Source organism: Podarcis melisellensis (assembly GCF_964234715.1).
Source record: "Podarcis melisellensis genome assembly, chromosome: 2".
NCBI classification, from domain to species: Eukaryota; Metazoa; Chordata; class Lepidosauria; order Squamata; family Lacertidae; genus Podarcis; species Podarcis melisellensis.
This window is the reverse complement of record NC_138529.1, coordinates 76,359,727-76,373,062: the sequence shown is the minus strand read 5'-3', so window position 1 is coordinate 76,373,062 and position 13,336 is coordinate 76,359,727. Positions and strand designations below refer to the sequence as shown.

At 38.3% G+C, this 13,336-nt stretch overlaps 1 protein-coding gene and 1 long non-coding RNA gene across 4 annotated transcripts in view; one reads left to right on the top strand and one right to left on the bottom strand.

The window, feature by feature from the left end:
- Positions 1–13,336, top strand: part of TAMM41 (TAM41 mitochondrial translocator assembly and maintenance homolog) — a 146,326-nt gene that overhangs the window by 9,554 nt on the left and 123,436 nt on the right. For all 3 annotated transcript variants that reach the window (XM_081901241.1, XM_081901238.1, XM_081901239.1), the window contains exon 2: positions 4,323–4,384. The gene's annotated coding sequence lies outside the window, so the exon portion shown is untranslated. The remainder of the gene's footprint in view (positions 1–4,322; positions 4,385–13,336) is intronic.
- LOC309364298 overlaps positions 1–13,336 on the bottom strand; it is a 99,940-nt gene that overhangs the window by 7,120 nt on the left and 79,484 nt on the right. The gene's annotated exons all lie outside the window — the stretch shown is intronic.

The following is a 13,336-nucleotide window of genomic DNA, read 5'->3' as shown; positions in this document are numbered from 1 at the left end:
CCTCACAGATTACACCAGAATATACTATTGCAGAGCTTTCCAAACTTTTCTTGCTGGTGCCACACTTTTTAGACATACATAATTTCACAATGCAGTAATTCAGTTTTGCATCATTTTGCGACACAGTAATTCAGTTTTACTAGTAAACTGGACGTTAAACTAACCCCTTTCCAGCCCTGGGAGGAGTGTGGGGAACGCTTGTACAACATACCTACACAATGCAGTTGACACACTAAAGTGTCGTAACACACAGTTTGGAAAGTTCTGTTCTATTGGTTCACAAATGTTTTACATACAATGGATATGTATTGATATCCTAAACGCTGAACTTTCCACAGTGCCAGATGATGTACTGTATCAGTCAAAAGCCATGAAATGGGATGCTAAACAAAGAGGTCCTTTTGTTCTTTGGGGTTGCTAACAAATCTCACTTGCTGCATATATTAATATTATTGATGATAATGATGGGATTTGTGAGTTTTATTTATTCCTATGGTTCTAGATGCTGAACTAATGCCATTTTAAACAGGAAAAATATTTATTTCCATATCAATGTTATCAGATGCACTGTTCTTTTAAAAATTATGGAGATTATTTTAGGAGGAAAGAAAACCCTTAAGGCAGCCACATCTCTCAAAGTCTCAAAAATATTTAAGATTCAAGAAGATGAATATATTCCCTATGTATTTTTCTTCTCTGTCGCATTAGAGGCTTGGAAAATTGAATAGCTGAATGAGGAAGCTGCTTATAAGAATGACTGCAAAGAGATATTACAATAATTAGTTTCTCAAATGCAAAACAGCGAGGAATTAGGAGCTCATCAATACCTATTGTTGACTGCTTCCCAACAGAGGCCTGGCTGAGTTTCAATTATAACAACATAGTTTAAGTTAAAACTGCAAGAGATACAAGGCATTCTCCCTTTGTGCTCTGAGAAATGGGGGAATAATACTCTTCCTATTATTTGCCATTTCTTTTTCCAGTTCACCCATAAGAATTCTCCCACTTCTGTAATTTCTTCTTCATAGAAAACTAAACATTTATATTTTCTTTGACTATCCCAACTGCCAAATTCCTTACTTACAGCATGTGTCATTATCTTTTCAACTACTGTAATCTCCCAGGCAAGAGCTAGTGGAATGTTCTTTTCTGCATGCCCCAGGAAAACTAAAAGAATTATCTCAATAGTTCACCTCATTCATTAGTAGTAGGTCTTGAAAGATTCAGAATAAGATTCATGCAGCATCCTGTATATAAACCTCAACTGGTCTTAGGTCACACATAAGTCTAAAGACAGGAGGTCACTAGAGGACCTAGTCTCAAAGCTAAACATGCATTAGAGCCTTTCACGTGACTGAGTTACACATCAGTGTCAGTAGGCAGTGAGTGCAAAATCACCAAATGAAGGTGTAGGCTTATTATTTCTAGAAGGGTAACTGTATTAGTCTACTGGCACCTTAAAAACTTAGAGATTATTCAGTGACGGATACCCACTCCATATGGCTAACTCTGGTGCCTTCCACTGTAGCAATTTTCAGAGGTGTAGCTATGTTAATCTCTTGAATTATGGTTGATGTTAATAAGAATTCTATAATTATGGTTGATGTTACTAAGAGTTCTATAATAGTTTTTCCACATAGCACTGAAGGTATACTTATGTTGGAAAGATGCAAGGAAATCTGCGGCACCATGGCAAGTCAGTTGTTACAGCACCAAGGACAGCTCCTGCTCTGGAAATGACTGGAAGTGAGCTGAGGTCTTTTTAGCCTCTGCCTCCAACCCAACTCTCCTATCCTTTGCTTCCATGTGGAGAACCAGGGCCTCTTAAAAGGTTCATAGTGTGAATGTAGATGTGTCTTCACATCTGTTTTGTCATGCAGATGGAAGACAAGGCTATCAACAGCTACAAGCCACGATGGCTGTGTTCTATTTCCACTGTAAGACGCATTGTGCCTTTGAATACCAGTTGCTGGAAATCAAAGGTGGACAGAGTGCTATTTTCCTCATGTCTGGCTTGCAGGTTTTCCATGGGCTTCTGGTCAGCCACTCTAAGAACAGGATGCTGGACCAGGTGGGCCACTGGCTTTACCCAAAGGGCTCAGCTTATATTCTTAAAAGCCCAACAATTACCTGGGCAACTGTATGAGGTTATTCTCCATATGTGAGCAACACTGTGCTACAACACCTGCCTCTGAAGCAATGTCCTTATATGTTAAGATAAAATGCTCAATTCATTATAGTCTGTTTTGTATTTCATACATTATTTTTTTTACCACAATTTCCCCCTCATGCATTATACTCCACAAAAGCTCTAAAGTGAATAAAAGCACATTAAGTTTATTCAAATGCCAGATTACTTTTTTCAATAAGCCTTTTATTTTCTCCTGGGTCATTTCCTCTGACGCTTTGCTTCTGCATTACTTAATAATTTTCTTTCAATTCTAAAAATTAATTTGACTTGCTTCTGGGTCTTTCTGGAAGGAAAATGTATTTTTTCTGAACCATAAATATGAAGAATATTATCAGACCTTTACTTTAAACACTATTACTTATCAAAGCAAAAAAATAAAGGCAAAGTGATACATAATTGGGAACTGTATTTAAATGCTGTTTCCTATTAGGTAGCTACCTATTATGTAATTTCCATTGGCTAAGTACCAATTAGATTCTTAACTACTTAATTCACCCAATTTTAGGCATGGCTATATATGCTTATTATACTTCCAGAAGTAGACAGGTGTTAAGGCTCTAATTTCTGAACTGTAGTTTTTACCAGTGGAAGTTTAAATACATAAAGTGGTACCTCAGGTTAAGTACTTCATTCATTCCAGAGGTCCGTTCTTAACCTGAAACTGTTCTTAACCTGAAGCACCACTTTAGCTAATGGGGCCTCCCGCTGCCGCCAGAGCACGATTTCTGTTCTCATCCTGAAGCAAAGTTCTTAACCCGAGGTAATATTTCTGGGTTAGCAGAGTCTGTAACCTGAAGCGTATGTAACCTGAAGCATATGTAACTTGAGGTACCACTGTACATACACTGTACCTTGGTTCTTGAACGGCTTAGTTGTTGAACAAATTGGCTCCCGAATGCCTCAATCCCAGAAGTAAGCCGAGTGTCCATGCAGCTTCTGCTTGAGTGCAGGAAGCTCCTGCAGCCAATTGGAAGCCATGCCTTGGTTTTCAAACGGTTTTGGGTGTTGAACCACTGTACATACATACATAATTTTATTTGTATGCTGCCTTGATGCAGTTCAACCATGCATAGAGTGGCTTACAACATGAAAAAATGCATAACTACAACATAACAAAAGTAGCCATAAACAATAAATTAAATGTTAAAAAGTATACAACCGGACTGAACGATTTCCAGATAATTCACAACAAGATCTATAATAAAGATACAAAAACCCAGCAGCAGCAACAACTCCCCCACAACAACATCCCAATTATGTAACATCACTGGCACAATCTAGCACAAATTAAACACAATTTCCACTGATTTGAATGGGAACTGAGCACCTTCTTAACTTTATAACTCACTAAACTCAACTGAATTTCAAAGTGCTTAACTCTGGCTCAATTGTGATGATACATTTCCTATATCAAGTATATGTAATTGCATCATCCATCTTCTATCCAGCCAACTCAATATCCCTGCATAGAGGAATAGAGAACGGAGTCAGGTTAGTTACTGACTGGTGTCTGTATTCTGTTCCACAATGAGTGTTCTACTTGGTCAAGTTAACATTCAGATTCTAGGCCTTGGATTAATTTCTGCAGGTACTTTTTCTCCTAGCTACCATGTTTTCAATTCCACAAATGCTATGTAAAATGGAACAAGATGGTGGCAACAGCTTCTGATGACTGGCAATGTTATGTTGGTCCAAAAGTACACTATTGGTGTAATATATAGTTGCCTGACAAAATATTCTTTTTCTTCTTAAGAAATGCTTCTGTTTATGACTTTTAACATATGGACAGATAGGCTCTTTATCACTTATTTCAGAATTAATGCTAATATTATTGTGTTGCTTTGTTTCTTGCACTAATTTAAACAAGGAGAATGTGTAATGAACATATCCTAATTATATTTAAAAATCCACTTATTCAGAAGCCTTCTTCCAAAGTTCTGATATAAAATTGACCTACGTTAAAAAGAGTCTGGAATACTATTGTCACCCAGGTGCAAATCATTAAGACAGATTTCAAAATGCTTTGGAATTTTCCTGAAGTGATTACAGTACTTAGGGCTATGCACAACCATGCTAATCAGGGGTCTGATTAAATGGACTAACTCCAGCTCTTTTCTTTCCATCTTGACAGACCGATGGATGCTACCACTAATTTTCTGGAATATCTTTGCACACTCCCAGCTACTGGATTGGGTGAGTAGGAAATAAGTTAACACTTTCTACAGCACACAGATTTCCTTATCCAGCTCGGGATAAAATGCCTGCTTTAGTACATGCATGCTCTCTAGCTAGATTGGGTTAACGATTTGTACTCGGAGAAGCAACAATGTAAGTGTGACATCATATTTCAATCAATGCTCCTTACAACTTTGCTACCTTCAACTTTCCTTTTGATTTGTGACATATGTTATTAACAGCGGAACAAAGAACTGTAGTCATGCAGTATTTAGTACATGTGAAAGAACCTTTCACAATTATACCTTCACCATTTTGCATGGCTATCTGTCTGGATTTGCCATGGAGCCACTCTGGCTGTAGCAATAATCTTCTTTTGGAAGAGGAGCAGAGAAATCAATTTACTGCTGCTCTAGTTCCATAGATCACAGAAAAGAACGCATGAAGGAGATAATCAGTTGAAACTGAATAGCTAAACAAAATTGCACATGATTAACTTCAAGGATACTTAGTTATGTCATTGTAAGCAAAAAATGAATGTTTAAAAGGCATAATGAGGAGCTGATTAACAGATGGCCAAGGGTATATCTGCATTCATAAAAATAGATCACCACAACCATTACTCATGGTATACTTGTTTCAGTGACTACTATAACTGCAGATTATGTTAACCCTTGTGTTCCAGGCGACCATGAATGGAGAGAGTAATATTTATAAAAGGGGAAATAATAATCCCATTTCTTGAACATTAGATGAATTTTTAGATAACATAAATAGCTTCCAATCAGTAATAATATTAAAGGTCACCTAGAGAAAATGAGTAAAATTTGACTTAGAGTTTACAAATCATAAACACTCTAAATACTGCTGCTAAGGTCTGGCACTGTCAATTATGCATTAGCTTAACACAAGTGATTATTGATTCCTGTAACTATATGTACTAGAAAGACTACAACATCTTAAGAGGAATATTTTGCCAAACCACATTATACCATTTGTCTGGCCACTGTAGGAGGCAATTCTAGACCCCACTATTGGAGGCATAATTCTAAACTAAATGTGCCCCTTCTCTAATCCAGCAAGGCAGTTCCTCTTAATTTCTTCTAGCAAGGACTCTGGAGTAGTAACACTGAAGTCAATTAAGACATACTGGAACACTACTGCAAATATAGCCAGACAGATCTGATGCAGGCAAATGCCTTACACTCTTACAATATCTCAAGGGGGAATTAACACAGATGATTCCTACACTTCAAATGTACACTCTGGTTGCAAATCTTAACATCCGCAGCATGAATAGGAAGACTAGGCATATCATATTAATATTTATTATTTTCAAAACTGTAATACTTATGCTTAATACTTTTATGGCATATGTTATTTCAGTGATCCTTACAACACATTTGGACACCTCTCAAAATATTGTTGCCAAACTCAGTACAAGTGTTCCTGATGTGAAGGAAACATTGATGTTTGGGTGCCAGGCACCATTTTGAATCAAGATGGACCAAAACATCACTTGGGTGTGACTTGGCCCATTTTTTGACATAGATTCAGCCACCTTTCAAAATACCATCACCAAACCTGGGACAAGGGTTTTCGGGGGGGGGGCGGCAGCAATCTTTGCTGATGTTTGGACATTGGAAATCATTTTGAATCAAAATGCTAGACCAAAATGTGACTTTGGGTTAACTTTACTTTATATTTGATGTGGTGGGTCCAAATTCACAAACTGAACTATCCATTTTAAAAATCACACTATTTTTTGGTTTCTAAAACTACCCAGGCAGCACTAGGCACTCCTTGCTAGTTGTTTAAAATGCAACACACAATTATCCCAATTCAAATCATTTTAGTGACAAGTAAGTTCTGTTGAAGTCAATGGGCCTTCATTAGCAAGGACTAACATAAATCCCATTGATTTCAGCAGCACTGATATATAATTCATTTTGTCTGGATTGATCACTGAGCATCCAGTTCTGAAGACTGTACATTTCCTATTCTAAATAAGAAAACCATCTGACAACTCAATCCTAGCACACCAATAAACACCTGGCATATTGTTCAATAAAAGAATATTGCACACCCAAAAACCTTGGAGTATGAAAATTTCTTGATTTTGCATGGTAGTATTGCTTCCTGATAGGCTTCTCTGAGAAGGCTATTCTATAATTGCACCATCAAGTTAAAGTCTGCTTTGATGGTCAAACTATATGCCACATGTACAGGCCATTCATGAGAAATCAAGCATTAAAGCATGCAATCTGTTGTTGTTTTTTGCATTAAATCAATTGTAGGGGACTACAAATTTGATCAAAGCAGAGGTGCTTATGGAGGGGAGGTTAACCATTTCCCTCCGTACTGTTTTCCCATCTTTAACGACTCACAAATCTTTTAATCCCAATAACCATGAGCTGATGATTTCCATCTTCCCAGGCTGGCCTTAAAGAACAGGATGGGGAAAACCATTTGCACTCTGGGTGAAGACCAGATTTAGAGCTTTAGAAGCTATAACCAGTAAATATAATCCATCATATACAAGAAGTATAATCTGCTTTTGAATTATACATCATTCTTAAGCCACATTGAGCTTTTAAGTGTCAGTTTCAATACACAGGAAGTGAATTGTAGCTTGCATTATATGAGATATGTGCTTCCTAAGTCACTTTCTGTTATAGCCTGAACACAATAAATTCACAAAAGCATGTTCTGACAGATGGTTCCCTGTTTCCACAACTCCAGGCAATTTAAATCCTGTAAATAGAAGCATGGCTATAAGAAGCATCTTCGTGTGTGCTCGGAATATGTGGATTGCAAAATCTGTCACATTCTTCACAAAAGCCTATGCATAATATGTACCACATCAGGATTTCCTCAGCTGTCAAGGGTCATTCTACTGTACAAACCTATTAAATATAATGCAAAGTGTGTAGTGCCGCCCTCTGAATGCTCATAAAGAGCAACAGCTTCACTTATGGGTACACCGCACTTAGCATTACTGAACATTCAAACATTCCTAAGTGCTATAATACTAAAGACCTCTATAATTATTTATTGCTTATTTTAGTTCTAACCGTCTGCTATATGCTACATATGTCATAAAAGCCATAGGCCTTGAAAGCTATTGTTGAAGATAGGTTCAGATATGTTGAGTGAGGAAAGGCTAAAGCAATAATTTCCTTATTATTGAACAATAAATATTTCTGTCTGGGTCTTTGGGACACAAGTGGAGGCACCTTGCATGATCAAGGTGAGCAGGGGCCCACTCTCCTCAATCCAACTCGTGAGTGTTTCAACAAGTGGTTCTTGATTTTGCAAGCACCCTTGATTGAATGCTTGCAACATCTCTAGCCCAGCATAGGCTCCCCAATACCAGGGCCAGATTAGGACAATAGTTGAGCATGTAAAAATCATGATCTGGAGTATGTGCTCTCTAGCCCTGAGCCCCTGAAGTCAAGACTGGGGTGGAATGTGGAGTGCAGCAGACAGAAGGCCAAGGCAGAAGGCCAGGCTTCCAGTAATTATGACAGTCATAGCCATTCCAAAGATGACAGTCATAGCATCCTGTTCACAAAGAGGCCAACCAGGTGGGATGCCCACAAGCAGGCTCGAGTGGGGGGGAAACACTCTCCTCCATTTGTGGGTCCCAGCAACTGACATTCAGAGATATTCTGCCTCTAACAGTTGAGGTAGGACATAGCCATCATAGCTAGTCCATACTGTCTGCTACCATTTTCTCTCTGCACAAGGATTGGCCCAAAACATTTTGCTACATGAGACAGAGTGACCAATGTCAGTCTAGGTATTTTGCTATGAGAGACAGACCATCCCACAAGCACCTCTTCACCTCTCTGGAAGTAACAACAACAACTGTAATAAATGAAGCAACTTTCACAACACCCAAAATTAGTTGCCCAGCCCAAAGCAGTGAGTCACTTCACTCTACCTAATGGGGGACTGGCCCTGCTCTGCACATGAAGATAATTCACTGGGTCAAGCCTATACAATCTAGAGTCACTAGGCTATGCTTCAGCTGAACCATTAGATGAGTCTGTATCATCCATCAAACCATGGTTAAATGCATTTACTTTTTGAACATGAATCTCTTGGAGCTCAAGAGAAATTTGTTTCCAGTGTCAGCATCACAGCTATGCAGTGTTTTCAGCAAAGAGACTTCTAAGCCAACATCCCTTTATAGTTTTCAGCACTAAGTCAAGCCCCTCCACCTAGTTTTACAAATATTGAGTTTAGGATGCATCTGGTATACAATGTGGCCTGTTTTGTTTTATTGCAACAATGATTTTGTGATAGCTTTAGTTTCTTAAAAAATGTATCAAATCTTGAGCACTCAGGTGAAAAGCAGTCAAGAAGTTCACTGAAGCAGCTTAGTTTTCAAGCCTGAGTTGCCAAGGAAGACAACGGGTCTTTCAGGTCTTTTCTCATTTGGTGAGGGAAAAAACACACTGGAAAGGCACTTCTTCCCAGTGCTTATTAAAACTTGTTGACATGGTGTATGTACAATAGATTATGACAGCTTGAAAAGAAACCTGATATGCTGTTGAGGATTTAAAGCTGCAGCACCTAGAAGTCGAATCCAGTAGACAGGTATCTGCATGCATAATGAGCTGTCTACTGGGACAAGATATACTTCATTAATTAAATATTTTGCCAGGCATATAGCATTGTAAGACAAGTGCTTCCAAAGTATTCTTCACTGTTCTACTTTTGAAAAATCCCAAAAGCAGTCTCCAGATGTGCTTAAAATAAACATTACAGGACATAAGAATTAAACTATGGAGAATATAGACACATTTTTGCTGAGTTTGCAGAGAGCCTGGAGCAACAAATCTAAACTATTACTTGCCTTCCTCTTCTCATTGTGTACATGATGTGATGCCAGTGAATTAAAATATTTGTCAGAAAATATGTAAGAAGAGAAATAAAATGTAGTGGCAGTCTATAAGCACATTAATTGTTTTTCAGCAGGCCACAATATGATGGAAGAGGCAGACTGAGAGCATAATGCTGTTATAAAACTGAAAGTATTATAACACCTTAGCCCATGCATGTGGTGCAACACAGCACTGCCATACATGAGATTCAGGAGTACTTCTATGCAAAGAACAGGAATACAAAAAAAGAAAAAAGAAAAAAAAGGTTATCATCATGTTGAAAGGTTTAGCTGGCAGATATCCTCCAAGAATTAATTCCTTGATTTTATAGTATTTTGCACAGGAGGTCACCCTTGGACCTCCCTTAGGTGTACAGTGACAAAAGTCAGTACAGCAATACAACTATGCCCTGTGAGGAATTATACTCTTACTAAATTAACAGCTAATTTGGAAGAAACCAAAACATGAATACTGCAATGAAAATTCACCAACAGATCCTACATGAAAGGGCAACATCATACATGTATCACACAGAGCTAGAACTGTGGTGATTCAGTAGTAGTAGTAGTAGTAATTTTATTATTTATATGTGAAAACAAGAGATATATTATTAGTCCACAGTGATTGCAAAGCTTCCATCTGCAATATTGCATAACTCACATATGATAGCATTAGTGAACTCCAGTGTCTCTCAAAAGATAACAGTGCAGTAGGGCTTCCACACTATTCCAAAGCAACACCTACAGCCAACATATCAGGAGTACAGAATTGCCTCCTCAGTGGCCTTGGCCTAGACAGAATATTGAGCATTAGAATGTACCATTACAGAAGAAAGAAGAAGAAATACTTTTGTGCTCCATCAGGGCAGTTGAAAAGGTATAGAAAATATACAAGTGTTGCTTGTCTGTTATTAAGGAACTAAGGACCTGGCAACCCTTCAGTCTTTCTGAGTTTATGTAATTGAATGGCATGACTTGGGAAAACATGCCAAAAATACTTCAAGCCTATTTAATGTAAAGCATGAATAAATAAAAAATGCCAAAAAGTACATTTTCAGTTTCAGTCATGAAGAGGACATCCTACTTATGCTGTTTTGGTGTATTCTAGATCGGATCATTGTTCTTTACTCCTCACTTTGTTGTCAGGCTATTTGCCACATCACTGCACATTTAAATCAACTTTAAATGCAGAAGAATCTTAGATTTGGGTAGCATATATTTGTTGTTGCTGGCTGATTGAGTTTTAAAACCTAGTCTTTTGAAGCCAGAAGAGGATGAAGATGAGGGTGTTTTAGCTCCTGAAAAGAGAATGTGTAAACAGGGGAAAGGAAGGAAACTGAGCTATTATGGATATACAGCACCACTACTATTATGGAAGACATATTCTGGATTGCAGTTCATATAATTTTTTGAAATGTGTTACTATTTCTTCCCCTCACTGATCAATATCAAGTTTGATCTTCCTGAATAATCTCTTCAATATGCTTTTTCATTCCCCACTGTTGAGTTTGAAAATATTTCTGTCAGGAAATTGATTTTTACAGCTGGTTTTTAAGATATTACTATCAGCTCACTTTTCTCGCATCAGCGCTGTACAACAGACATAGATGCAATGCCATCATCAAATTGTGAGTTCAAAATAAAGTTCAAATTGTCTTGAACTCTATTGCCATGTGTGCAAAACTGGTTGCTGTTGTTCATTCACTCACACCATATTCAGTCCTAGACTTACAGTCATTCCTTCCGATTGGCTCTTATATCTTTACTTTTTTAAAACTTTGCTATAATCCATTAGTCTCTAGCTGCATATGTACCATACATTTAAAGCACACGACTCTCCCCTAAACAGTTCTCATAACTTTGGTTTAAGCCTCATAGAGCTACATTTCCCAGCATCCTTGAGAAACTACAGTTTCCAAGATTATTCAGGGCAGGAAGCAATGTTTTTAAGTATATGGTGTGCACGTGGCTTCTCTTTCGATTTTCATTTGTACCAACTTTTTGCTGTGCAGGAGAATTGAGTATACTAACAAAGCTCTAGGAAGATCCCTTTTAACAGGAGTGCATCTCCCTACAAAAAAAACAACAGTCCAGGGCATCTGTGTGATTGCAAGAATAGAATTGTTCTGTATTGCAATTATTCAAATTCACAGCATATGGCTATTTATTTACTTAACCAGTGAATAAAAAAAGGCGATACTCTCTTTTCCATTGCTATTATAGATGCTGGAATAAATGCCTACAAATGGACTTACAAATTTATGTTAATACATCTAAGCATCATTGTAATATTTCAAAATCACAGTACATGTAAGTATAATTCCATTTTATAATTCAGCAGCTTGCTCAGTGTTATTGTTCTCTAAAAAGAAAGCAGGTTATGGCAACACACTTTAACCATGATTGCAGTTATCTGATGACTTCTATCTTTCTACAGTAAGCGCCTTACAAAAATCTACTTATTGCCACTTGAACTGTTACCCTGGCAAGCCCTTTCTTATCTTTCAAATTGCTTAATAGCGATGTGATAACTGCTTGATGTACCTTTCAGCTTCCACACTTAGCAGCAAAAGAATTATTATGACACAGAATTTTATTAAGCACCTTTTGCATGTAGGATAATGGAAAACCAGGACATTCTGGGATCAAATCAGGAACTGGGACAGCTTCTGTAATTCCAGGACTGTCCATGGAAAATCAGGACACTTGGAGGGTATAGAAATACTAGACACTTTGTTGAGACCCTTTGTATTCCAAGCATATGCTCTGTCACTGAGCTATGGCTTTTCCCCCTGAACATCCTCTTTGGCCCTCCCACAGCTTGATGTCATGCGGAATCCCTGCTCCCATAACTATGCCCTGTCCCTCTGCGCACAGTAATTTCTTAGGTTCCTTTTGTTTTCCTGAAATAACATAATGCTGTTGATCAAACACATTAAAATTCAACTCTACATTTCCTCAGCTGCAGAATTTCCAGGTGGATCAATGACCTGTTTGGCTTGCACAGCTAGCTGCTGGCACCAGACGGGTGGCATAGTTAAGACTTTTTGAAGATTGCTGCTCATGCAGACACATTTAAACCTAAACAAACACTGGAATTTTAACTTCAGTCACTAAGTAGCACAACAGAAAGTTACAATGGAACACAATATAATGGCAAACTTGTTAATTAAAGATATTCATTAAGATTAACTGTTTTGTAAATGTATGTGAATAAAAAATAGGGAATAATGAAGCACAATTAGCACTTGCTTTTTCAGTCCCAAAGCATGACCATGTTCTAGCAGCTAATCACTCTTGCGATCGCAAGGGCAGCACTAATCTTTGGTTGCTGAGTTGTGTAAAATGTCCTCAGAGTCTTCAGTGATACCTTTTAGAGACCTTTAATATAACTGTCACATATATAGCGCTTCTTGGTTTTGTTAATATATTTTGACACTCAGATCTCTCTGTTTTTCAATTAGAGCAATAGCCAGATTGGGAAGTTCAACAACTTGCCCAATGTCACAGAAAAACACAGAAAATTGTGTCACTGTTCTCTATTAGAGAGGCACAATGTGCAAATCCAAGAAACATCAAAAAGTGTGTTCGTGTGCGCGCACATGTGTGTGTGTGCTTATGCATGACTCACATACCTTGGATAAAGGTAAAGGGACCCCTGACCATTAAGTCCAGTTGTGACCGACTCTGGGGTTGCGGCGCTCATCTTGTTTTATTGGCCGAGGGAGCCGGCGTACAGCTTCCGGGTCATGTGGCCAGCATGACTAAGCCGCTTCTGGCGAAATAGAGCAGTGCATGGAAACGCTGTTTACCTTCCCGCCGGAGCGGTACCTGTTTATCTACTTTCACTTTGACGTGCTTTCGAACTGCTAGGTTGGCAGGAGCAGGGACTAAGCAACAGGAGCTCACTCCGTGGCAGGGATTCGAACCACTGACCTTCTGATCAGCAAGTCCTAGGCTCTGTGGTTTAACCCACAGCGCCACCCGCGTCCCTCATACCTTGGATACATACCTACAATTTCTATTTGATGATTGATATGGTAGGAACAGAAGAAGAGCCCCTTTGGATAAGACCAAAG